The sequence below is a fragment of the Oryzias latipes genome, chromosome 23 (genome assembly GCF_002234675.1).
Source record: "Oryzias latipes chromosome 23, ASM223467v1".
In the NCBI taxonomy this organism is placed as follows: Eukaryota; Metazoa; Chordata; class Actinopteri; order Beloniformes; family Adrianichthyidae; genus Oryzias; species Oryzias latipes.
In genome coordinates, this window is record NC_019881.2 from 1341308 (window position 1) to 1369053 (window position 27746).

Consider the following 27746-nt stretch of genomic DNA (forward strand, 5'->3'; position numbering starts at 1 on the left):
AAAAGCCGTTGTAAACCTGGAGCAACACCGTCAGGAGAGTCTTCTGTCATGCTAGCTCATTTCTACAACGTCTCCTGTTAATGAAGGGATTGGTTTCTCTTGTCGGGGTTTTGTACTTCTTAGGGATTTTTTCTCAGACGTTTTCTTCATTTTATTTCTGGTCTTCAAATGTGAAATTAACCGTAACTTTGGTAAAAACGTGTAAAGTTCTTTTTCTGTTCCCTCACTGGATCTTTTCTGCCTAAATGAACTCTCCAAATACATTTTTTTTTCTGTTACCGTTGGGGAAGCTGCTTTAAGAAAACGCATGGATTTCAGACCCGTGACCGAGTGACTTGACATGCTCCAAGAAGGAGTTAGATGTGGGGGGGGAAGGAACTAGTTTTTCCACAATGCTTTTTTTTAATCAGACTTTTAATGTAATTATTTTCTATTTCAATTCAATTCCGTTTTATTTGTAAAGCCCAAAACCACAACAGCAGTCGTCTCAACGGGCTTCAGTAACTGTAAAGTAAACATCAAATCCTAAGGATCATGAAAACAGAGAATTCAATAGAAAAATACAAAGTACGATTTGTCTTTTTGTACTGGAATGGAATGATAATCGTCATCAAAAAACATAATTTCTGCTAGTTTAGTCTATTCTTAAAGTCTCAAAAATCACGGGTCAAATTTGACCCACTACCACTAGAGATGAGGGCAGCTCTCTAACACGTTACAAAGCTTAAGGGTTGTGTGTATTTTTCTTTTAATTAAATAACCTAACAGAGCTTTAAATGTACTTCATACCTCTGGATGGTTGTAGAGTTGGGTGGAGTAAATTCTGCCTGTCCCGTTTCTGAATTCCTTCCATGAACTTATATCCATGAACACACATAGATATAAAAAATCTGAATGGACACAAACAGGTTTTCCCTCCTTGGCATGTTTGGCAGTGAGGCTGTGGCCATCAGCAAACCTTCAGACACACATCCTGAAAAATGTCTGGGACTCGTCCGTGCATAATCCCTTAACTTGTGTTGTTTCTTTGGTTCCACCGGGTTACAGAGCAAAGCTGTTCTCAGCTCCGCTTTGATTCACACGCCGCTGTTCACACGATTGGCTATGCTAACTGCATCAAATAGCAGAACAGTGGACATGAAACAAGCCTTGAAACAAGATTAATATAGGGAATCCTGGGTTTGAAGCACTGGAGTTCTTTCAGGCGCTGTTGAATTCCCCACACTATTGTCCAAATGGGTCAGCTCTTTAATTATTTTTGGCTTTTATGTCTTTGTGGACGAGAATGGCTGGTGGTGGTGGAGGTGGGGGGCTGAATGACAGAGTTAACAGGAAAGACTTTGGCTCCAGCGACCTGTGTGAAATCTAAATGTTATTTCCAATGCATTACCCAGTATTAGAATGTGACCTGTGTGTGTTATTACCTCGCTCCGTGTGTGGCGGAGAATCTTCCTCCCATCATGGCTTCTTGCCAAATATCCGATCTAATGAAGCTGAATTCATCTTCTCCGAGGCAGAATGGAGATAAATGTCATGGTCTTGGTGCAGAAGCATGAATGTCAGCATACCTGAAGACGTTGATCTCCATCACTTTACATCAGGCACATTTTCACTTCTATGTTTAAAAATCAGGATCAGGAGAAAAACTGTGTTTTTAACATCTTCTTGTGGCGTTTTTCTCGTGATGGAGAAAAATGATCAAGAACATTCAGCTTTAAATTGCATTTCTGATTATTTCCTTATTCAAATTGTTGTGAATCAGGATGTCGTTTGAGAAAGATTGTAGCTGTGACGTAGTAAACATGCTGGGCGGGGCCACAAGTCCCTGCTCCGCCCCTTTTCTGATCTTCCACCTGCAGACCAACAGATCCAGGAACGTCTTTGTTTTCCTGGTCCGAGCTGGAATCTGGATCAGAACTTGACGGATGGATCATTTTTATTGCACAGCCAATATCAGTTGGATGTAAGGGGCTGTAGGTTAGTGGGAAAGCACATAAACAGATGGATGACGGGAAGTGGGGGAGGATTTTACTGCGTGCCAATAATGCTGCCAACAACCCAGAAGGTCTGATGGACTCCTGCCACTCTGAAGAAAGTATGTCCTAAAAAACACAGTTTTTTTATTTTGCCTAAAACAGGACAATCAGAAATGAAGGAATACTAGGAACAATTTAAAACTAAAGTAAAGATGATGGAGTGAAATTTAAACTATGTTTAGTGGTTTGGAGTTGATTGGTTGGAGAAAATTGGATCCTGCTTTTCTGAAGGCATCAGAGTCAACTGTATCCATGTATCATTTATTACCTTTGGCACACTAAAAAACACTAAAAATGAAATATGAGTTATTTTCATGAACTCTTTTCAAACCCAGAAGTATGACGACTCCATCTCTGAGGCTCCGCCTTTCGCTCCTTGTGTGTGCCGCCCATTTCATGACATCATCCTGGATCCGGCCTTAGCAGCATGTCTGCGTCTCGCCCACGAAAACAAACAACATTCCAACTTTTCCAAAGATGGATGTTCATATTGGACACAGAAAAGGAAAGCCGATCACCGCTACCTCTGTGGAGAAAGTGGGTGTGTCTGTTAGCCTGGGGCGGGGCTTGCAGCACAGACTCTTCCTGGAAGGGGCGGTTCTATGAATGTGAGAACTCATTTTTGTGGATTGGGAGGGGCTGGTGCTCAGAGATGTGTGAACAGATCAAAATTCCAGTTTGGGGTTATTTATAGTGAGTAATAACATTATAATAACCTTAAAAGCTCAAAATGCTGATTTTGTATGGTGTACAGTCGGGCAAAAAAAGTATTCAGTCAGCCACCATCTGTTTAAGTCCTGCTTAAAAAGATTAGGGAGGCTTGAAATTTTAATCAAGGGTAAACGTCAAGACACCTGTCCAAAACCTCAGACAGTCACACTCCAAACTCCACTAGAGACCAAAGAGCTGTCTAAGGACAACAGAAACCAGATTGTTGACCTGCACCAGGCTGGAAGACTGAATCTGCTACAGGTAAGCAGCTTGGTGTGAAGAAATCAATTATTAGGAAATGGAAGACATACAAGACCACTGAGAATCTCCCTCCATCTGGGGCTCCCCCTAAGATCTCACCCCGTGGGGTCAGAATGATCACAAGAACGGTGAGCAAAGATCCCAGAATCCCACGGTGGACCTAGTGAATGACCTGCAGAGAGCTGGGACCAAAGGAACAAAGGCTACCATCAGTAACACACTACACCACCAGGGACTCAAACCTGGCAGGGCCAGACGTGTCCCCCTGCTTGTGCAGAACCGTCTACAGTCTGCTAGAGAGCATTTGGAGAATCCAGAAGAGGATTGGGAGAATGTCCTGTGGTCGTATGTAACCACAATACAACCTTTTGGTAAGAACTCTACTGTTTGGAGGAGAACGAATGCTGAGCTGCATCCAAAGACCACCAGACCTACTGTAAAGCATGGGGGTGGAAGCATCATGCTGTGGGGCTGTTTTTCAGCAAAGGGACCAGGACGATTGATCCATGTAAAGGAAAGAATGAATGGAGCCATGTATGGTCAGATATGGAGTGAAAACCTCCTTCCATCAGCATTGAAGATAAAACATGGCTGGGTCTTTCAGCATGACAACCATCCTAAGGTCATGTTGCCTGGGTAACGAAGGAGGGGGATTTAAAGGTCCTGGAGTGGCCTAACCAGTCTCCAGATCTCAACCCCATAGAACATCTCTGGAGGGAGTTGAAATGACGGCCCTAAAACATCACCGCTCTAGAGGAGATCTGCATGGAGGAATGGGCCAAAACATCACCGCTCTAGAGGAGATCTGGATGGAGGAATGGGCCAAAACATCACTGCTCTAGAGGAGATCTGCATGGAGGAATGGACCAAAACATCACTGCTCTAGAGGAGATCTGCATGGAGGAATGGGCCAAAACATCACCGCTCTAGAGGAGATCTGCATGGAGCAATGGGCCAAAACATCACCGCTCTAGAGGAGATCTGCATGGAGCAATGGACCAAAACACCACTGCTCTTGAGGAGATCTGCATGGAGGAATGGGCCAAAACATCACTGCTCTTGAGGAGATCTGCATGGAGGAATGGGCCAAAACATCACCGCTCTAGAGGAGATCTGCATGGAGCAATGGACCAAAACACCACTGCTCTTGAGGAGATCTGCATGGAGGAATGGGCCAAAACATCACTGCTCTAGAGAAGATCTGCATGGAGTTATGGACCAAAACATCACTGCTCTACAGAAGATCTGCATGGAGGAATGGGCCAAAAAAAATCACTGCTCTAGAGAAGATCTGCATGGAGGAATGGACCAAAACATCACTGCTCTAGAGGAGATCTGCATGGAGGAATGGGCCAAAACACAACTGCTCTAGAGGAGATCTGCATGAAGTTATGGACCAAAACACAACTGCTCTAGAGGAGATCTGCATGGAGTTATGGACCAAAACATCACTGCTCTAGAGAAGATCTGCATGGAGGAATGGACCAAAACATCACTGCTCTAGAGGAGATCTGCATGGAGGAATGGATCAAAACATCACTGCTGTAGAGGAGATCTGCATGGAGGAATGGACCAAAACCCCACTGCTGTAGAGGAGATCTGCATGGAGGAATGGACCAAAACATCACTGTTGTAGAGGAGATCTGCATGGAGGAATGGACCAAAACATCACTGCTGTAGAGGAGATCTGCATGGAGGAATGGACCAAAACATCACTGCTGTAGAGGAGATCTGCATGGAGGAATGGACCAAAACATCACTGCTGTAGAGGAGATCTGCATGGAGGAATGGACCAAAACATCACTGCTCTAGAGGAGATCTGCATGGAGGAATGGACCAAAACATCACTGCTCTAGAGGAGATCTGCATGGAGGAATGGACCAAAACATCACTGCTCTAGAGGAGATCTGCATGGAGGAATGGACCAAAACATCACTTCTCTAGAGGAGATCTGCATGGAGGAATGGACCAAAACATCACTGCTCTAGAGGAGATCTGCATGGAGGAATGGACCAAAACATCACTGCTCTAGAGGAGATCTGCATGGAGGAATGGACCAAAACATCACTGCTCTAGAGGAGATCTGCATGCAGGAATGGACCAAAACATCACTGCTCTAGAGGAGATCTGCATGCAGGAATGGACCAAAACATCACTGTTGTAGAGGAGATCTGCAGGGAGGAATGGACCAAAACATCACTGCTCTAGAGGAGATCTGCAGGGAGGAATGGACCAAAACATCACTGCTCTAGAGGAGATCTGCATGGAGGAATGGACCAAAACATCACTGCTCTAGAGGAGATCTGCATGGAGGAATGGACCAAAACATCACTGCTCTAGAGGAGATCTGCATGGAGGAATGGACCAAAACATCACTGCTCTAGAGGAGATCTGCATGGAGGAATGGACCAAAACATCACTGCTCTAGAGGAGATCTGCATGGAGGAATGGACCAAAACATCACTGCTCTAGAGGAGATCTGCATGGAGGAATGGACCAAAACATCACTGCTCTAGAGGAGATCTGCATGCAGGAATGGACCAAAACATCACTGCTCTAGAGGAGATCTGCATGCAGGAATGGACCAAAACATCACTGTTGTAGAGGAGATCTGCAGGGAGGAATGGACCAAAACATCACTGCTCTAGAGGAGATCTGCAGGGAGGAATGGACCAAAACATCACTGCTCTAGAGGAGATCTGCATGGAGGAATGGACCAAAACATCACTGCTCTAGAGGAGATCTGCATGGAGGAATGGACCAAAACATCACTGCTCTAGAGGAGATCTGCATGGAGGAATGGACCAAAACATCACTTCTCTAGAGGAGATCTGCATAGAGGAATGGATCAAAACATCACTGCTGTAGAGGAGATCTGCATGGAGGAATGGACCAAAACATCACTGCTCTAGAGGAGATCTGCATGCAGGAATGGACCAAAACATCACTGCTGTAGAGGAGATCTGCATGGAGGAATGGACCAAAACATCACTGCTCTAGAGGAGATCTGCATGGAGGAATGGACCAAAACACCACTGCTGTAGAGGAGATCTGCATGGAGGAATGGACCAAAACATCACTGCTGTAGAGGAGATCTGCATGGAGGAATGGACCAAAACATCACTGCTCTAGAGGAGATCTGCATGCAGGAATGGACCAAAACATCACTGCTGTAGAGGAGATCTGCATGGAGGAATGGACCAAAACATCACTGCTCTAGAGGAGATCTGCATGGAGGAATGGACCAAAACATCACTGCTCTAGAGGAGATCTGCATGGAGGAATGGACCAAAACATCACTGCTCTAGAGGAGATCTGCATGGAGGAATGGACCAAAACATCACTGCTCTAGAGGAGATCTGCAGGGAGGAATGGACCAAAACATCACTGCTCTAGAGGAGATCTGCATGCAGGAATGGACCAAAACATCACTGCTCTAGAGGAGATCTGCATGCAGGAATGGACCAAAACATCACTGTTGTAGAGGAGATCTGCAGGGAGGAATGGACCAAAACATCACTGCTCTAGAGGAGATCTGCAGGGAGGAATGGACCAAAACATCACTGCTCTAGAGGAGATCTGCATGCAGGAATGGACCAAAACACCAGCAACAGTTTGTGAAAACCTTTTGAAGACTTACAGAAATGTTTGACTGTATTGAGCTGAACTTTTTTTTTTGACAAAATACTTTTTTTCTACCATAATTTACAAATAAGTTCTTTAAAAATCAGATTATGAAAGTTGCACAATTTGGTGGCTGACTGAATCTTTTTTTGTCCCACTGGAGGCCCAGTTTAGGCCTTGGTGTTTACAGTGGATAGCAGGGAGGGCCCCCCTGTTTTTCTACTATCAATCTATAGGAAAAGGCTTGGTGTGAATCGTTGAAGTGGTGAACATCTTGTAAATCTTCTTTCACAGTTTGATTCAGACGTTTCAAAGATTTGGCGTCCTAGAATTCCACCAGGACACTAACCGCATTTTTAATTTCTCCTTGATGATCAATTTTTAAAAGGTTGGCACTTCCATGAGTTCAAAGGGACGCCATCCATACGTCATCACCAGATCTGAGTCCCTGATTGGTCAAAGTTTGCCCTGGTTTATCTCTTAAAGCGAGTTCAATGGATGGACGTTTTAGACATAGTAGAAATGTACCAAGCTACGCTTGAATGTGAGTTTTGAACGCGGAAGCCCAAAAACATGCGTTTACATAGACTTTTCATTGAAAGCAGTCGCCTCAACACGCGTTACTGAGGGCGCAGTGAGCAGAGCTTTACAATCCCAGAGAGATGTCTTGGAGCAGCGTAGGTATCTGAGGCCGTCAGAGGCTTCTCCTCCATGGTCTGCCACAACAAATGAGCCCGGAGACAAAGAAAAAGCCCAAACGGGTTTTCTCCCTTCCTTTTTGGTTTAGCTTTGGATTCTTCAACACTAAACTGTTTTGTTTGGAGGAGACAGCTGAGCACTATGGGGCAAACATATGCTGGCGCTCAGTCGCACAGCTGAACACGTGCACAAACGCACACGGGAGCACAGCTTCATGCAACTTGACTGAAAATCTCCACCGGCCCACCACACCCTTTGTGTCCTCAGGTAAGTGTGCAGTCTGTGTGTGTGTGTGTGTGTCTGCGGTGCATGCTGCTTTCAATGCTTAGTGCTGTCAGTCACTATTAAGGGTGTGTGGTCTGTGTGTCACACATACGGCCAATCCAGCTATTGTTCTGCAGAGCGCGGAGAAAAGCAGAACTGACAGTCTGCCACTTTGGTGATACTTTAACACAGACAGCGCTGCACACACACAGACAGGAAGGAGAAGCCAAGAGGAGGGCTGTCGGTGCTGACGGTACACTCTGCAGCCTCACACCGTGCACGCTGGTTGCTACCAACACAGCCTACTGGAAACACAAACTTTTTGGTGGTTTTTCACGGCACGTCAGGAGGGACAGAAACAGTTTTTATTTTATTTCAGAGTTTATTTCTTCCCTGTAAGGCAGAAAGATAAGGAGGTAGTTTCCTTCCATAAAACCTTTATGAAAGGTGAGTAGTTTAGACGCAGAGTGTCTGAAGGAAAAAAGGAAACCTGTGACGACTATTTAGCAGACAAGAACAGAAATATGGTTGGACACCAGATTGTTTTTGTCATCATATTCTTTGAAAAACACCGTCTGGGACAGATTTCATCCGAAGGAGTTTGCAAGAATTCAGAGGGGGACTGGACAATGGTGTAGTGGTTAGCGCTCTAACTACATGGGAAGAAGCCCCGGTTCAAATCCCAACTGGGACCTCTCTATGTGGAGTTTGCATGTTCTACTGGTACACGTGTGTGTTTTCTTCAGGCTCTCCGGTCTCCACCTACAGTCCTCATTTTGCTCAACCGTGGCTGGGATAGGCTCCAGCAACATTTCATCAACAGAGAGGGAGGGGGGGCTCAGAACATGGATGGATGAAGAGTTCAGGGAAAATGTCCATATCATCACTGAAAGTGGAAAATACAGAATGAAAAACTTTATGATGTCGTTGACAATCTTTGCCAAAAACAGAACCAAAAGCAAAAAACAGCATCAGTCTGATGAAGCTGCTTGGTTGAGCCGCAAAATATTCCAAGAAAGGTTTTAAGTCCAGCTGAATGTATGAGAACACTTCACCGACAAAACCAAAAGCAGAAGAATTCAAAATGATGCTTTTAGTCTCGACATGCCAAAGTTATCAACTGTTTATGTCACAGATCAGAGCAAGCCTCGATTTATTGTCTGTTCTTTCATTTGAAATAAATCCCAACTTTCCAAATGTTGCAGTTCCTCAAACTACCACCGGGGGATGGCTTCAAGGAGAGCAGTTTCCCACGGAATGCAAGTTTTCCTTTACACCCAATGACACCTGTGTACAGCCTGGTATCAAACACGTCTTCTCTGTTTACGTACAGCGAAGGTTCCCGTGCTGAACAGGAGTTTATCACTGACCATTTGAGTGATAAATTGTATTCTTTATTAATATTGTATTGTTTTAATGTATTTTCATTGTTGTAAATACTTAAATTAAATGAAGAAGAAAAGCTTTTTTAAACTAATCTTTTGTGGGGTTTCAGGTCTATTTTTGTTCTGCAGCATTCTCACATATATTCTCACATTTGGGACTTTTTCTTGACTTAATAAAAGAGTAAATGTTGTCCCTAAACTCTGTACAAATAGATTTAGATCAATTCTTCTCAGCTGTGTTTTGTTAACCAAACTTTAAAAGACAATAATGGAAAAAAATGTAAACTGTCTTCTGATATTAGTAAAGCAGAAATTTGTTAAAGTGCAGATTTGATTTAGACTGAACTCTCTCTCATTTAAGTACTGGCCAACATTTAATTACGTTTGTACAGAGTACTAGAATATGAAAAACTCAACCTTAAATGCTGCTGCAAAATGCATGAAAAATAAAATCTTTTTCACAGACGCTCAAAGATAAACCAATCAGCAAACGCCATAAACAAAGAGAAACGTCTCCAGATGAAACCTTCTGGACCCGACAGCCTCAGAAGTTTGACATCATTTGACAAACACACGGATGAGGCACACATGAGCGCCGAGCCCTCTGCTCTGTGTTACAAGAACATTTCAGCTCCAACAACAATCAGCGGCATTAGTTTTCTATTTACCTAATCTAATTCATGGTCAAATGGAGGGAATACACTGGAATGGCTAAATCTAATTGCATTCCCGACTAAATTGGGCCCCTACTGAACACCGCATTTCTCCTCGACCCTGTAAACATCAGCAAAACCAATGATAACCACATTTGCGCATTACAGAAACTTAATTTCTCCATTATGCGGCCCGGTCGACGGCAACCGGCCCACATAACGGAGCAGCGCTGACCTGGACGCACCTCTTTCCCAACTTGACCCCTCGTTTGAAGACCAGCAGGAGGTCGGCGTGAAGCCGGAAATGCACGAAACTGCGGATGAAGAGGAAAATGCAAAACAATGAATGGAAGTGTTCAGGAATTCTTTATGTAGATGTCACGCAACAAGAAAGGAGGAATATATGAGGACAGAAAAGCGGAGCCAAAGCTGAGAGTGTAGTAACAGGGAAATAATTCACAGGAGGGGCCGGAAAAATATTCATACAACACTAAATTATTTGTGAACTGAGGAGAAATGAGAACGTAAATGTGCTGGCAGGACACACAGACTATTACAATGACACCGTTGACAGGGATCTAACAGCTCACAGCATCAGGGAGCGACAATATGCAAAATGCAGGGAAACACTCCTAATCCCCAAACCAGGAAGTCAAGAGCAGCACACTTCCTAAAATGTTTGGAAATCTCCATATGATGCAAATCTGAAGACACAAACATGCAAACTCGATGGGGCAGATTGCTGGTTTTTTGGCCGTAGGAGGCTTTTTCTGTAATAGATCAAGGTAGTATCTAAAAGGAAAAACAGAAAAAAAAATTGCAGTCAAAACTGTAAAGCCTGAGGTAACGTTTCTGAAATGTTGCTTTAGATCTCAGTTTTAGGACAAACAAGTACAAAAGTTTTCTTAACTTTTCATTTGTGGAGTTTTTCAGAGTCAGAACAAGTTTATTTTTTGTTTTTGCCCACCTCATGACTTTGGATGTTGCTTAACCTTCCAAAGCCCACATTATTAAAGAATTGACAGAAAATTCCTATTTTCTGAATTTAGGGTGTTTCTTTAAACCTTTGGAGCAAGATTCTGACAAAGCAAAGCTCCCTTTATCCCGCCTCGCCATTGACACATTGATCTATGCTAACATAGTTCAAATTTAAATTCAAAGTTTAAAATAGTTCAAATTTCCTTTTTAAAAGGTAGTAATGCAACTAAACACAAACTCTGTAGCGCTTATCCTGGCAAAATAAACTGCATCCACTGCTGACTGAAACAAACAAGAACAACCAAGCAAGAAACCCTCCCCTGTATCTTACAGCCAAAAACACGTTACTTTAGCGTCCAACAAGTTCGCATGTCATTAATATTTAGCAGCATGTACTTAGCCTAAAACCATTTGTATCATATTTGAAAGACATTTCTCTGAGACTATTATCTCCTTAGCATCATCCACACTTTTAAAAAAACTCCATTGGGTAGAATTTGCACCCTGTTTTCTGTCTTGTAGTGCATCATCATTCCACTAGAGGCAGTAGAAGGGCTTTTCCTGCTCATTTCATAATGGATTGTTTCGTGAAATCCCAAAAACACTTTTGACGGGAAATGTTAAGCTAATTTTCAACTTTTATGGTGAGAATAAATCATTTATCATCATTCTTTTTTTAAAGTCTTTTTGCTATATTGAAATAATGCAAATGTTGTTGATAATTACTGTATAATACATTTATGGCAAGTGAATGTGTGGATCAAATTTGATACAGTGGATAAATAAGGTGCTTTTTTTCCAGAACACTCATGCTAGCTCCGTCAATGTGCTTTATGATGCTAAGATGCTAACACAGCGGGTGCTGCGGCCTTGGTTATTAGGAGAGTACGATTTATTTAACTGTTCAGAATAGCATCTGAGGGAAAAGTGGGAATCTAAGCCTTCGAAAACTTGTAAAAGTCGAGGTTTGAAAGTTACACTTTAGTAAATGTAAAGCATTATGACAAGATCTGCGATGATTCGCTCACGACAGAGACATAAAATAGTGTAAAAATATATATATCTATATATTTTCATTTTATTTCAAAATAAAAGTTGAACAAATGTACATATTGGGGTAAAACTGACATCAGCTGTCCTCCTATCCAAGCCAACATGGTTTGAAATGAGTGTGAGGGATTCAGACACATTGTCTCAAACAAGGAGAGGAAATTCAGATTCCATTCATGTCCCAAAAGTCTCTTTTTTTTTTAAAACATCAGCCGTCTTGTGTAAATTCTACCGTTGCTCTCCACCTGTCTTTTCAAGCTCAGACTCTGTCTGAGGCCAGGTGCCTGTATCAATACCTCTGCCCCCCCCCTCCCCGCCCCCACATCCTCCAAGAGAAGAGAGGAACAACCGGCGTGGAGAGGCACAAGCCCCTGTGAAGTGGCTTTATCGTGCAGGCAGAGGACTCTGTCTGAAGACTGAGTGGCAGGCGGTAGAAGCCATTAAGATAGAACCGCTATCTCTCACTGCCAGGGCTCTCTGAACACAAGCAGGGGCTCAGGACGCTGCCGTCCTCACTCACACACACACACACACACACACACACACACACACACACACACACACACACACACACACACACACACACATTTGTGGAATGGTACTTGCAACCACATGTATGTGCACGTGTGTGTATTCATTTACAGCTACAAGCAGGGCTCCCTCTTTATCTCTGTGTCTCTATTTTGCAATCCTCCATCCCATCAATCCCTGCAGGGGCCGGTGAGCCGAATGGATAAATGGTCAACCAGACAGAAGGAGACCCAAACATTTACTGCCGTCTCTGCCAATTTTACCACAGTGTTGCTGGTTCAATGATGTAATCTGTGAAGCAAATTTGAAGGTAAACTTGTTACAGACTCATTTATGATTTTATGTTTTCAGTGACATTCAAGACTTTGGTTTGGTTTTTGATTGTGTTGTGTTGTGTTGTGTCGAGCACTTGGAATGATTGTTGTTCTGTATCAGTAATTTGACTTTGAGTGTTGATATCTGCTTTGAACTTCAGCTGATTATGACTTTATATTTGAGTTTTAGTCCATGTTTGTAGTCAAAAGGGTAATGTTTTTGCCCATTTAGATTAAATGTTTTTGTTGCTTTCTGTAATTAAACTTTTGCACCAGTGTCCTTGACTGGTAACCGGTCCAAGGTGTACCCTACCTTTGCCCCATGTCAGAATCAGAATCCTTTATTGTCGTTGTACATAATAATACGATGAAATTGGATCAGCCTTTGAGTGGTAAAAAATACTGTAAATCTAATCAAAATATGTACAGAAAACAAAGAAATGTATGGTTAGTTGGGATGGGATGAATCAACCCCTATTTCTGTACAGGATCTAGCTATGAATTGAGGAGTATTTTTAAGTGATCTGTTCTGCACCCAATCAATTTGACCCCAAAGCTCTTTTTGCTGGACTAGTGGGGGACTTAATTCTTTGACTAACATGACCGAGTGGACTCTTTCTAAGTCCATGACTGACATGACACACCATCCTACTTCTGTAGTTAGTTAACCAAAAAAAAAAGGTGCAAACTTCCACACAACACAACAAGACACTTTGTTTTAAACACAAGAAACAACTTGATAACACAAATGCAGGGAACTCCATTTCTGTCAGATTCGTGGGGTACCAATGAAAAAAACGTGGCTAGGTCTTAAGTTGCGTTCATGCCGATGAAGGTCAGGTTTGTGTCGGACGCCTCTCTTTCGACGTGCATCAAGTTTACTGCTTGCCACTTTTCCAAAAATGAATTTATAAACCTGATGCTCCTGACGCGTGTGGGAGGAGTCAAATGTTTTTAGCCTGATCGCTACATGGAAACATTGACTGTACATCTAATTTACAGTCAATCCATGGAAGACACGGATGATGTCTAGAGATCAGGTTCATTTGTTTTACAGAGCTCTACAAAAGCATCAGTAACCACGCCTCCATGTCTGAGTTCATGACATCATTCCCGGTACGGTGAGCTTCACCGTCTGCTGCAGGCGCTACGTCTGAATGACGGACACTCCCAGATGGACTTTAATCCGTCTGTGACCAAGTTGATGACTTGCTGTCACCACATTAGTCACAGGAGGGAAAAAATGAGAACAAAATAAGAAGGACCTTTCATTTTTTCTTGAATCAGAAATTAACCCGCTGGTCCCAGAAAGCTGAAATCCCATAGATTTCTGTTGTGAAATAAACAGCTAGTCCTGTCAGTCAGTCATTGTATTTGTGAGAATCACCAGAGGTGCTCTCATAAATCTTTCTAGCATGTTGCCGCTAATCCTAATATTGTTTTATGATATTTTGGCCGTAGTAGTTATTTAAGTATAAACTGACCAATCAGAGGCCTCAAGAAAGGCAGGTGGTGTCACGTCAAATGTTTGATTCACAGATTTTCCTGAGCCCGCCTTCAGTGGAGGGGGTGTGGCCTTCTAACATGGTCTCTTCTGATTGGAGAGAGTGGTTGCCACTCATGGTGATGGCATGTCGTGTAAAAATGACGACTAAATTGACTACTTTGGTTGGAACTAAAGGGAGTCATTTTCAATGGGACGTCTCAGTCGCTCAGTCCACTTCTCTATATACAGTCAACGATGAATTCACGCTCGCCACGGTTCTATGTGCAAAATATCTTTGATCGGATCAAAGATCAGATTAGAATTGAACTGTGTACATGGGCTCAGAAAGTCTTTAACCGATTGTAACAATTGTTGACACACGCCACACTTTTGAAGATGGGCAAAACTCTCTAAAATACCAGAAACGACTATAGAAGAAAAAATATTGAGTTCCGTTGTAAACAAACAGGCATAGAGTGAGATGATCTTCTAATATAATTTAAAGCTTATCATTTTTGCTTTATTCTTGACCGCACAGACCTGGAAGAAGGTTAGAATTAGGCTAATACGTGCCTAATTCATGCAGTCAAAGCTGCAATCTGCATCTAAATATGTGCAAATAACATCAGCTTTTATTCTGTCTGGACACGACTGGAAACATGAATTCACAGGATTGTTTACTCGGTTTCTCAGGACTGGGCTGCATTTCTGCATTCAAAATCTGCCTCCATTAGCTCACAAACCGTCCCAAAGCCGCTCCTCTGCTCTGAGAACCGGTTCTCCACAGTTCTCCACGGTTCTCCTGAGTCCAGCAGCTCCTTCACGCAGAACGGCGGGATGGACTGCGGCCCGAAGCCTCCTCTGGAGCGCCACACCGTGACAAAGCCCCCTCCCCTGCCCGCAAACACAGAGCTATGCGTCCGGCTGCTGTGCTCAGAGACATGTTAGCTGGCGGTCCTGTTGGCGCTCCGAAGCCTCCTCTGGAGCGCCACACCGTCTATGCATGACGTAAACCAGAGCAGCAGTGACCCACGATCAGAATGAACTGTCTATATGCACCACGATCAGATCAACAATCAGCATGACCACCGATCTCCATCAGAAGGAAATATTGATCTGAACGAGTCTGATCAGGGCAGAGTGACGCTTTTTTCATCTGATCAGGCGTTCATTCCGATTACTTCTGTCCGTGTAAACGCAGCTATTGAAAGTGGACACAGTAAATGTAGCTTTACAGGAGAATAGAAGCATTCGACTGCATGCGCTCATACAAAGTACTGCCAGTTTGCACACTTTGCTGTCAGTTTAACCATATTGGCTCAATCCTCAACCATCCTGTAGAATTTTGTTGGTCTAAATGTGTTTCTGCGCTGAAATAATCACCTTTCAGGAATATGCAGCAGCCTCTCAGCTGACAATGGCAGCAAGGAGCTCCAACAGACAACCTTGAAGAGAACAAAACGCACAGAAGTTGTTTGGTTTCTTTCACAAAGCTATAGTGAAAAAACTTTTTTCTTCTTTAGTTGAGGTCATCCTTTCATCTGGTTCCATGTAATCAGAGTATTTTCCGCTTCTTCTGGGCACATGCAATATGATGAAGACCTTTCCCTGCTGTGCCCCCTAAGTGCACCCTGCTGCTGCAACCGCTGCGACAAACAATGCCGTGTAAACAAGCTGTTTTCCTCACCGGCAACAATGGCTGTGTGGGGAAAAAATGTAATTACCAATCTGCACTCTTTGTATAAATCTTAACTCATTCCTAATTAGCTCCTCTCCTTGAAAACATCAAGTCAGTTAATTATGGCTGAGAGAGAATGGAGTGTTTCTGGTGTCACGCATTTATTAGTAATCTGCAGTGTTGTGATGGAGAGACCGCGGCTGCAGCACACAATACAAGGACTGAATAAAAGAGAGTCTCTGTCACAGCAGGGTTAATGAAAAACTGACCCGGGAAGATAAAGTAAGTCGTTAATGATTTGCAAAAATATATATGTATATCTGTACATCTTGAAAAAAGGCACCGCTGCAATCATACATGTCCTGAAAGTAACGGAAAGTGAAGACCTTTCTAGAAAACATCATTCTTTGCAGCGTCAATCGAACCTTGAATCCGTTTAAATCTTTTGAAAAAGAAAAAAAAACACCTGAGAGAAGAAAATCTCACAAATGGTTTCAACCAGTGCAGCTTGGAATTAAACCAATTGTGTTTCAGGAAAGTAGGGCTACATAAAACACACCATTTTTCTTTCACAATGCATAAACTAACCCTATGTTTTGTCTGAGGCTTAAAATAACCACAAACAACACAGATGCTGTGCCGACCTTTATGGATTTCTCTTTAACAAGAGGCTTTTTAGTCCTTCAGTTTGGTCCAAAGCAAAATACAAAAATACAAAAAAGGTAATCTCAGAGGTCAGCGGTCTGTTTTGATCTGTGCAATTTGGTGAAACCATTACTGAACTGGACTGAGTGGCCCCTCCCCCCGTATGTTCCAAACAGGAAGTACCTGCTGGTTCTAAGAAGCCCATTGACTTTTATAGAGAAATAAACAGCTGTTAGATAGTTTTTGTATTAGTCAGAATAACCATTCTTGCTCTGCTACCTTTTTTTGGAGATGTTTTTGGTAATCCTCATTTTTTTAGATAATAATTTTTCAGAATGTGGAAACAACTGATCCAGTTAATCAGCAGCTAAGCGTGAAGGGAGATCTCAAGACCAGGAACCACACTAACAGATGCAGATGTCAATCATTTTTCTGCAACAAGATACTTCGAATGAATGTCACCAACCATTTCCATTCTCAAAATGTTGTAGTTCCTGTTCCTTTAAGGACACATAGGTGAACTCTAGCATGGCTGCTCATAGGTAATGTTGATCAATTACACAAAAGATGTTGATCTGCATTCGTGGCTGCATTCAAACTGCCAACTTCATTGTGGGGAACCCAGGATGTAAATCCTTACACACCCCGTCTGATCATCTTTGGATCGGTTTTATAAGGGTTCTCAGTGGTCTTTTAATTATGATTATGCCATTTTTGGCCAAAGGGAAAAAACTGTCATTCTCTAGAACCTCCTAGAAAAGGAGCTCTGCTGTTTGTCCAGAACCGGGTGGAGAGGATGGTCTGGGTTGTCCATGATGGGTGAAAGCTTGTTCAGTGACCTCCTCTCCGCCACAGCTTCAAAGGTTTCCTGTCTGCAGCCAATGACAGAACCCGCCTTTCTGATCAGCTTATTCAGTCTGTTGTAATAAACATAAAAATACCACGAATCGGGATTTATGTAAAAACAAAATATGAAAAACCTTTTTGGTCTGAAAGATGATCTGAGCCTGGGTTGACTTATCAGTGTTATAATGGCATTCTATGGAAAAAGAAGAAACTGACGCTTTTATTGAATTTTTCACAAATCAATCATTTTACTTCACAGAATCCTCATAAAAAAATAAATAAAAAGTTTTACATTTTTGAATTTTAAACAAAATTTCTTGTTTTAGTTTTTTATTGTGAAAAATAGGCTTTTCGGACACTGGAAGCTAAGAGGTTTTACACGCCAACTTCGGAGCGGTTCGTTCAAATATTGTCAGACATTAAACCGGTCCGTGGCCGGACAAAAGTTGGGGAGCACTGTTCTAAGAAATCTTTTTTTGCAGAGCTGCAGGAGTTCATTAGAAACCTATAAGTTGTGGACGCAACTGTTGAGGTTGAGCAACCCCGCCCCACTTCCCATTATCTGTTTATAGTCTCTTCTGCTGCCTTACAGGCTCTCTCATTTTAGTTTTTCAGTTTGGATCCAGAGTCCAGCTCAGACAAGGAGAACGAAGACGTCTGTCTGTCCACATCAGAAAGGGGCGGAGCAAGGGGCTTGTGGCCCCGCCCAGAGTATTTTCTACCTCACAAATACGCTCTTTCAGACTGCATTTCTCTTGAGTTATGGTTTGAAAAAGAAACATTCAGAGATGCATCTTAAATCTTCACTTTTCTTTATAAATGTCCTCCATGGTCTGAAAAATGCCACAAAACATTTTTAAAACACCAAAACACTTTTTTTTTTAACCAGGATAAGTCTTTAAATAGGTAAACAAAAAAATTATGAAAATATAGCAGAATGTGGATTTTAAACCCCTTGAGCGCCGCTTTTATCCCCAGTTGTTGGTTTGCTGTCCCTATCTCTCAACCCCCCCATACAACAAACACCCCCCCTCCCTCTTCAAAGCTGTCAAGATGTTGCCTCCTTGGGTCTGAGGCTGAATGGGGGGATTTGGCTCCCTTCCCCTTTCCTAACTCGCTTTAGCCATTTTGTTTTTCCTCTTTAAGAACATGTTTATGCACCAAATCTCTTCACTCTGTTTCTTCACGTCAAGACGCCGGCTCACTCTGGGATTGATGTGGCCTGGCAGCCCTCTGTGCACCCGCTCCAAGGAAGAAGTGGGACGACAGAGGAACCGGGAGAGACTCCATCTAAAGTGGAGGAAAAATGATTTCTAAAAACACAGGCTTTGTTGTCCTGGAAGGCTGCTTTGTGTGAGAATATGTGTGTGTTTTTTTGTTTCTTTAAGTCCATTTGCAGAGACAAGGAGAGAAGATTGTGCTATCCTCTGCCTGAGGGCCACGCTGAGCCTATATATATTTAAACCCTGCAATGTTCTGTGCTTAACAATAACGCCTACTAGTTTTGATTTAATTCAGTCATATTTCTCTATATAATCCACTTCCATCTCGGATATCTGCGTTGAAGAAATACATTTAATCTTATCTCACAGCAGACTGAGTGTGAGCTCGGATGTTTTCCTCCTTTATTTCATCTGTTTTATCATTAGGACTTAAGTATAGTGAGGAATGCAGCATGTGTGTAAATAAAGGAAATGCTTTGATTTCATGCCCAAGTTTGGAGGTTTCAACAGTATTTTTGTTAAGATTGTGAATTTTTTCTAAACTTCCAAATATTTCGGACTTCAACATTTTCAAATAGTTTGAGAAGAAACAAAAGAAACTCTGGAAAACTGTAAAATGTAAGCAGAATATATTTAAAATTTGAGTCTTTTCTAAGACAAAGTATAAAATATAAAATGAAGATTCTAATAACCCAAAATGAACTAAATGAACTCTTTGGTTTGACAGATCATATCATGTTTATTCCCATAACTCTGCTTATTTTAAACACTAATTTGTTATTCATAAAACCAAAGAATGTAGCTAAATTAATTTCTGGATATTGTAAACTGATCCAAGTGGTTTAGATGCACTGCAGTTACAAGTCAAAGAGAAAAATATTCATTAACATTACAATATATTTGCAAGTTCCCATAAAATTGCATGAAAATGCATTACATTTATATGAACATAACAGACTCTTTCCCAGTTGTGTGCCTAACTTTAAGCCTGGTGCCAACACGTTACATTTAATTATAAAATAACAATAATTACATTAAGTGCTTTTGCTTAGAGTTTTGCCAAACAATGCAAAAAATGAAACAGTATCAAACTTCACAATAAAAGCATTTAGTTGATGTTTCGACCCATTTAGCAACAAAGGGAAAAACAAAACAGAGACTCATTTAGTCACTTTTCCTGACCGAATGTAACACTTTTGGAAAAATAAGACCTGCTCCTTTCAGATTCTCCCCTCTCTGTTTCTCTGTTGGTTTTGTGTGTAACCTGGTGCTGCACATATTTTTAGGGTTTTCTTTTATATAAATAAACTCCTAAATAAGCAGCGGGTGCTTTTGTTCGCCCCTCCCACATCCCATTCAAAGCAGAGACGGAAAATAAGAACTTTTAAACGAACAATTCGACTCCTAAGTTAGAGCAAGAAAAATGTCCTCAAGATAATAACTGGTGTCGTTTTTTTGACTCAACATGTTAGTTACTCAAAGAATAAATGCTGCTGGATGATGTGAAAAATCCAACCCTGACCCCAACTCCTAACTTTCACCCTTAGGGTTGGGGTTAGGGTGGGGATTGGGTCTGGGTTAGGGCGTAGGGTAAGGTTAGGGTTAGGGTTATAAGGAGTGGGTTGGAGTTAGGGGTGTCATATAAAGATGCACCTTTTTATTCACCATTTTGTCCAAAGGTGCATGGAGAAAGTAGAAATTCAGATTGTGGGACAAAAGATCAATGAGGAGGAAATCAGGATCCAGTAGGTAAAGGAAAAAACTAACAATGACAGAGTGATAATTGTGGAAATTGAGCAACAACAAAAGCAAACCCGTTTCATTGTCTTTGTATGTTTCTGTTAGTCTCGTTGCATGCTGGGTCAAGATGATTCCCTTTGAATCTGAGAAAGGGAACAGCCTTTTATTAATTGTTGCGATCCCACCAATTACCAAGGCTCCATTGCTTTTACCCCCCAAGCTGTAACTTCAGTAAAAGAGTCTCTGCCAAAAATTCCTCGAACAAAGGAACAGCAGAGGCAGAGCTGCTGGACATTTCAGAGATTTGACCAGCCGGCCCACAGACTCTTCATTTATACTTGGTTCCATCATACAGCAGCATGCATACTGAAGTTTAGCAACTGCAGACTATTACCAGACCACATTTTTATAGAAGTTATTAGCATTTCTTTGCTGTGTGCTTAGTGCCCCCACTTCACTAAAATCACTGACATTCTGCATAAAATTCCATAATGTTGTCTTGTTTTAATTTATCTGAATGTTTCATTATCATTCATCATGAGTAATGCTTGTAAACTATCCTAGGCACTTTAACATTGGGAATTGGGTCATCTAGACCCACTAGACAGTGCTCTGAACCTTTTTTCTTCAATGATTTGTGATCTTCACTGGTGTCCATGGATTACATGAAATCTTTCCACCTTTATCCACCTTTGTCATGGTAGGGAGAACACCTCAATGGAAGGCGGGGGGGGGGGGGTCCGGACCCCATAGGATAGCACAAGGGTTAAGCTCAAAAAAAGTATTATTATGATCTTTATATTTCTCCATCCGTCCATTCTCTAAACCCCCCCCCCCCCCCCAAAACACCTTTGGGGCTCACAAGGTTGCTGGAGCCTATCCCAGCTACTGTTGGGCAAAGGGTTAGGGTTAACGTGAACCCTAATGTTGAAAATGAACTAATAAAAAAAAGAAAAAGGGTTGTGGTTGTATAAACTAGTGTCTTATATAGCAACATTTAGTTGAGTCCCCCCCCACCTGCAAGGTGGGGGGCAGCCTTCCAGGAATCAAACCCGCATCCTTCCGATTGGAGGTCGACTGCCTGACACTGCACCACAGCCGCACTTTGGATCGATGGATCGAAGGATCGAAGGATCGAAGGATCGAAGGATGGATGGATGGACTGACATTCTTTCAGTCAGATAACTCATCCAGTAAAGAAGATTTATTCCATATTTCTTTTAGTTTAGCATAAAGCTCCATTCAGGTCCGTAAAACAAAGATCTCCATGGAAAACTTTGGGTATTAAACTACCCCTAACGGAGCTCACAGGTGGAAGCCGGGGGGGAGGATGGGGTGACGAACGCAGAGCTCTTGGAAATGGAAGAAGAGGATTGGACCGCACACCTGGACTTAAGTAGGACACTGAACAGGTGAGTTGATTAGACTGAACCGCCCTCAGGGAGGAGTCACCAGGTAAACGCACTGCTGAGGTGCCTGCCTGAAATACTGCCAGGGTTGTTCACTTGTGGTGGATTTTCTGGCTTTTTTACATGGGAGTCAACATGAACTTACTCCCCTCTACATCCAGACTCTGCTGGTCGACTGCATTTCTGTCACATCTGGTAGTTTGGTTCTGAATTCAGAAAGATCATGTGGGTCTTTTTTTAGTCTCAGTTGTTCACAAACAGGGATGTGGTCTTTGATACAACAGTTCAAATGTCTAACTTTCTGCTTCAGAATGCTCTCACTGAATGAGCTTCAGCTTGATCTTCCTGGTCCCACCCTTTTCCCATTTTTGGAGGTGTGGGGGCTCAGTGACGTCACATTCGTCTAGACAGCTGACAAACAGTGACCAACAAGAAACCAATCTGTCAAACCTGCCTTGATCTCCCTTTGCAATTGATTAGATTCAAATCCATTGTTTTACCAGATAAAGTCACAGTTTTCCAGCCCAAAAGTCATCTAAAAACTGACAAACCCAGCAAAAAAATAAACAGCAATAATTAGCCTGAAAGGGGGGACAGTGTTATGAGTTTTCACCGTACAACACGTTTGCTTAAGCGGACATTGAACCGCTGTAAATCCTCAACACTTTTTTTAATCTTTATTGACAATCTAATGAACATTTTGACAAATTATTATATGCACAAGAGAAAAGGTCTCCCTATGAAATGTTTATAAAGAAAGAGACTTAATTTGTCTCTGTACAAAAATACAAATGAGTAATCGGAAACTATCAAAAACAATTAGAATATTAAGAAGATTTAAAGGCATAACTTCTAACTAACAGACCATCATTTCTGTACTATTTGTGATATTTTATTGGTTTCCAGTATTTTGTGTATTTCCTCATAGCATAGTCTTGAGTATTTTTGCTCAGTTTGGTCGTTTGAGGAAAACAATTTATCATAAACATTTCTATGAATACTGCACTCAAATTTGTTTCAATATTGCTGAATCATCATTCGACCTCATGGTCTGGTTCCTCGGTTGGTTCTGCTTCAACCGCAGGAGTCTTTCTGGATCCTTTCCGCCATTGTCTGCTGCCGAACGTCTCAGCTGAGTTTCAGCTCCGTCCTAAATCACCATTTTCTATGTGCATATGTATTTACGCATGCTTTTGGTGGTAACCTTATCACTATGACTACAACCCCCCCAAAGTCCCCCTTTTGTCACTGTGGGAACACACTGGAACACAGATGGTTAAGCCCACCCTTGTGATGAGTGGGAAGGGTGTGTGTGTGTGTTGGGGGGGGTGCTACAGATGGCACAGAGGGCATCGCCAATCAGCCAACATGCAAACACAGCGCCCGCACACACACACACACACACACAAACCTATTAAAGAGGTATAAAGAGAATGTGATAAATGCAAAGGGTAAGTAGGATAAGGCTGCATGTATAGCTGAAGGTGCATGTGGGCGTGTGTGTCCTGGGGCGCGTTGTGTGCTGTGTACGTGCGATGGCTGGTGTTGATCTAGCGTGGCGCACAAAGCCGTGCCATCTCGCTGGCACCTCTGCCCACGCCATGCCACACTGAGAGGCACGGCGAGGCCTGCCAGAGGGGCTGGCAAGGCAGTCTCTGCCTTTGACTCTGGTCTCCATCCGAAAACGTCTTTGAGGTAGTCATAAATAATGTCTGCTCGCATGAAAGTGTGTCAGAAGACTTGCCTGCGCGGTGACGGACACCTTTTCCGTGCTTGCAGCGTGCAGCGGTTTAAAGGTGTGCATGCGTTTAAGCGTGACCCAATCGCAAGGCAGACAAACATCCCTACCACTCTCATTAGGAATATCCCACTCCATGTCTCTAATGGTTAAGCCTTTGATATGCAATGATGACTAATTCCCTCCTGTGTTCCATTCTCTGCAGACAGCACAGTCATTAGACCGCTGACATGGACGCTCACACACCCTCACAGCTGAGCAGGAGTCTAATCATTTAACCCATCCAGAGGTTCTGATGTTCATCTGTCTTCACCTTATGTCTACCGGGGGACCCGCTCCCCTCACTTGTAATGTAAATAGAACAATATTAACATAAAAACATTTGAATTTACCATTAAAAATAGCTCTTCTTGATGTGGAATGCATCTTTTCTGTTCTTTAAGGCAATAAGGTTAAGCCTAATTTGCTCGTCGCACTGTTGGTGTTGTATGCATAAGTTATTCTGCCATCAATCTTCCACTGTAATGAGCCAGCATTTAAATGCACCTACTTTTAAAAAAAACGTACGGAAAATCTCTGCTGGCGACAAACTGTGGAGTCTTTGTTTGATGGAAAAGTCACAGCGAGCTCCTTTCAAGTTAAAACTGTTTTTTCAACACCATGAGGCTTTAAAAGTCTTCATTTTTTTCCAAAAACCATGGTGCGCCTCATAATTCGGAGCGCCCCGTTTAGGGATTCGTCATGCCGAAGTGATTTTTAGAGAACTACGGTGTAGGTACCAAAACCATTCAGCCTACAATAACCGTTCGGGGTCCTTTCGACTGAGGATACAAATCAGACTACGGTAGCCCCACTTGGACAAACTACATAGCGTGGAAATCTGCTCTGGCTCTACATATTTTCATGTAACCTAAAGTTCTTTTCCCTCTTAAGTTGTGTCTGACATTATTCTTTGTAGTGTTTATAGAGAGATTTATCCACAACCCACTTTGTAAAAAGATCTGTGGCTGTTAGAATGAACCTGCTGCTCCACAGAGAACCGTGTCTCTGAGCAGAGCAGCTGGAGTCTCGTAGCTTCGTGTTTGAAGGCAGGGACAGGGGCAGTTAATAATGTCTGAGTGATTGACTTATCCCCAACTCTTTTGTCTCACATAATGCACCTAATATTCCGGTTTGCCTTAGAAATGATTGAAGTCAAAAATTGATGGTGTGCCTCACAATCCGGCGCGCCTTATAGTGTGGCGAAAGTTTTGGCTTAAATTGTCTAAAACAACAAATTGGGGGTGTTTCCTTCAGACAACCAGTCTAAGGTTTGGCCATTTCTCAGAAAAACTACCCAACTTTTCCCTTTGACTTTGGTCAAATATGTAATATTATGTAATAAAGTGTTGTTTCATCTCTGCCATGATTTTGTTAAAAATGAACCTCCAGAAGGTAAAAGCGCAAGAACAAATGACAGAAATACATTATTTTATGCCTCACAAAGACTACAACAACAACTACCGTGGTGCAGCAGTAGGGCGGTCGACCTCTGGTGGGAGCTTGCAAGTTCGATTCCCGCCTTGCTCGCCCATGACTCAAAGTGTCCTTGGGCAAGACACTGAACCCCACCTCGCCTCTGGTGGTAGGTTGGTGCCAGTGTTCGGCAGCGCAGCCGCCACCAGTGAATGTGTGAATGGGATGGCGACTTTAAAGCGCTTTGGGCCTTGGAGGAAGGTAAAAAAGCGCCATTTAGCCTACTTCCAGTTATATTGTTATCAAATGAAGTGTTTAACTTTGGTGGAAGTCCATCATCAGATCCTGCCTTGTCTTCACCTCCATGACTAAGTCCTCACTTCAGTCACTACCTACTGATTCATTTTCTCTCCTCTTTTTGGTCTTTCCATAGTCACTCCACCAACTTCCTTCTTCCGTAGCATCTTCAGTCGATCTCAACATCCTCGCCGTAATCATCACCCTGCTCTCCGGGGCTTTTTCTGCTCTTTCTCTCCTTCCTAATCCTCCCTTAATCCAGCCCTCCTCTCAACTCACCCTTTTCTTTTTTCCCCCCTCCCATATTCCTCCTCTCAGCCCCAGCTCTGTTATCACTCTATTACCGTGTGTTCAGTTCATTCTGTGGCTATTAACCTGGTGAACAGCTTCACCCCTGCTGACCCCGGCCAGCTAATGCAGCTCTCAAACCCTCACAGTCAGCTGTCTGTTTGGTACACATCCTGTCTGCCTTCCCTCATCCCCGTTCGTTTAATCCTCCCTGATGGAGGGGAAAGGAACATTTTTGGGGAAAGTAAAGACACGCTTCCAGGGCTCCTCTGATCAAGCAGCCATCTAGGATTTGAATGAAGGCATTTTATTGTAATTGTAAAAAAGCTCACCAAGATGAGCAGATCGGGAAAGAGGACAAGGACAGTGACTGTGCTGAGAAGTGACACCAAGTCAGGGGTTGCTGCTGTTGGCCGAGGAAGTGCAAAGGTTTTGGTCGAGGCTCACAACAGGCGTGGAAATGTGGCCATTAAAGTCTGACAGGAACAATGGTTGCCACAGTTACCACTTATCACCAGTGTGCCGGTGGGTGAGGGCAGAGGAGCCGGGGCTCCGGTCAGCTGCGAGGGACCAGTAAAGCTCAGATGCTTGATTGATAAAAGTCGGTGGCGGGAAGTCACCAAATGGTGGGGGCAGAGCGGTAAACGAGTCGCTGCAGAGGACGGCGTTTGGTGAAATCTGAAAGGCCTCCTTCTGCGCCAAACAAGACTTTCTTGGCTGCTGCTGATTGCTCTGCTTGTATTCAGACTCTGACTGCATAAATGTTTTTCTTTAGGTTCTGTTTTCTGCCCTGATGTGAATTTCCCTCCTTCTTGAAGCATGTCCATACCATTGACTGACGCATTTATATTTGTAGGTATAGAAAAAGCAGAGAGAGCTCAGCACATCCGAGGCATTGACCCCCAAAGTCTGGTTCAGTTGGGGAGTGTGATTGCTCCGTTCCCTACTCAGATTAAGCTAGACCCCCGTATGGCCGGTTTCAAGAGGAGGGGGTGGATTGGCAGAACAGATTTGCAATAATCGCTGATCATGCCTGAGTCCAGTTCTCTAACGATATGATGCAAACTAAAGTACCGCCTATGATATTCACTGGTTGCTGGAAGCAAGTCAGCAAAGGCCGTGGCCGTGGTAAATTTTGATTATTCTGTTTCCTTCTTTGGATTATTTTGCCCACAATGTATAGTTTTTGTGTTCATTCATCCATCCATTTTCAGAACTCACTGGATCCTTTTCGGGTTCACAGGGTTGCTGGAGCCTATCCTGGCGAAGGCTGGGCTAGGCTCCAGTTTCCGTGCTCGGGTTATGGTTAAGCTATTGGCTGCTTGCTGATGCTCTTTTATTTATGTTTTTGGAACTGTACTCATGTTTTTAACTTCAGGTGAGTTCATAAAACGTTTTTTTTATTTTCAGTGTCCACCTCTAGGTTTTCTAACATTCGGGCCTTCCCCCATTTCTGGACAGGAGTGGTCTCCAACCATTGGTGAACTTATTGGTGTCGGTTCATAGATCATTTACAGATGCACGGAACAGAACAAAAGTTTATGCCTTTGTTCTCAAAGGGTAACTTCATAAAGTGGAAGTGCACAAAGAGCACTTTAACAGCACTAATGGGCTCAGTGTGCAGCCATTACTTTATTACTTTTTACCATTACTTTTTAACGCACGCCGTGGAAGCCTGATCCATCCGATGCGAAAAACCGTTAAAAAGTAATGACGCACACTTCGAAGGCCATTAACTAGCTTATACCATGTTCACTTACAAAAGGAATACATATTAACTAGTTTTAGTCCTTAATTCTTGTTTTTTTTCCGATTTCGATCGCTTTTCTCACAAAAAAGCATTGCGCCGCATCACGTAACATATAGTCTGTGTTGCGCAGCACCACCGCTGCAGTCAAGATTCGGCGATATATTTATATGCTGATATTTCCGATGGCTTGATGAAAGCATTAGTTCAGAGAGAAAGTTCACCTCTTACCGCTTATTTTTGTCCAGATGATGAAGCAAAAGGTTGTTTTAAAGAAGCCGGCGCAGTGATACGAAACATTCTAGCTAGCTGACTGAACTTCTTCTTTCACCGTGCGGTTATCAGGTTTTATACCACGGTCCGGGTGAATACTTGATTCTGATTGGCTGCTGGGTATGTATTAAAACCTGATAACCGCACGGTGAAAAAGAGGTCAGCTACCTTAAACCTGGTTAATATGTATTGCTTTTGTAAGTGACCATGGTATAAGCGGGTTAATGGCCTTCGAAGTGTGCGTTATTACTTTTTAACACATTTCGCGGAAGCAACCATCCTCCGCTTTGCTTCCACGGCGTGCGTTAAAAAGTAATAACCGCACACTTCATCGGCCATTAACCCTTACTTAATGCACACCCAGCAGCCAATCAGAATCGAGTATTCAGCAGGACCATGGTATAAGGGTTTGGTA

The 27746-nt window shown here is 42.8% G+C and overlaps 1 long non-coding RNA gene across 1 annotated transcript in view; it reads right to left on the reverse strand.

The window, feature by feature from the left end:
- Positions 1 to 454: 454 nt before the first annotated feature.
- Positions 455 to 27746, reverse strand: part of LOC110017646 — a 47806-nt gene continuing 20514 nt past the window's right edge. Inside the window, exons 2-4 of the long non-coding RNA XR_002293113.1 lie at positions 9879 to 9947; positions 1425 to 1568; positions 455 to 1354 (exon numbers count right to left, since the gene is read on the reverse strand). This is a non-coding gene — a long non-coding RNA (uncharacterized LOC110017646). The remainder of the gene's footprint in view (positions 1355 to 1424; positions 1569 to 9878; positions 9948 to 27746) is intronic.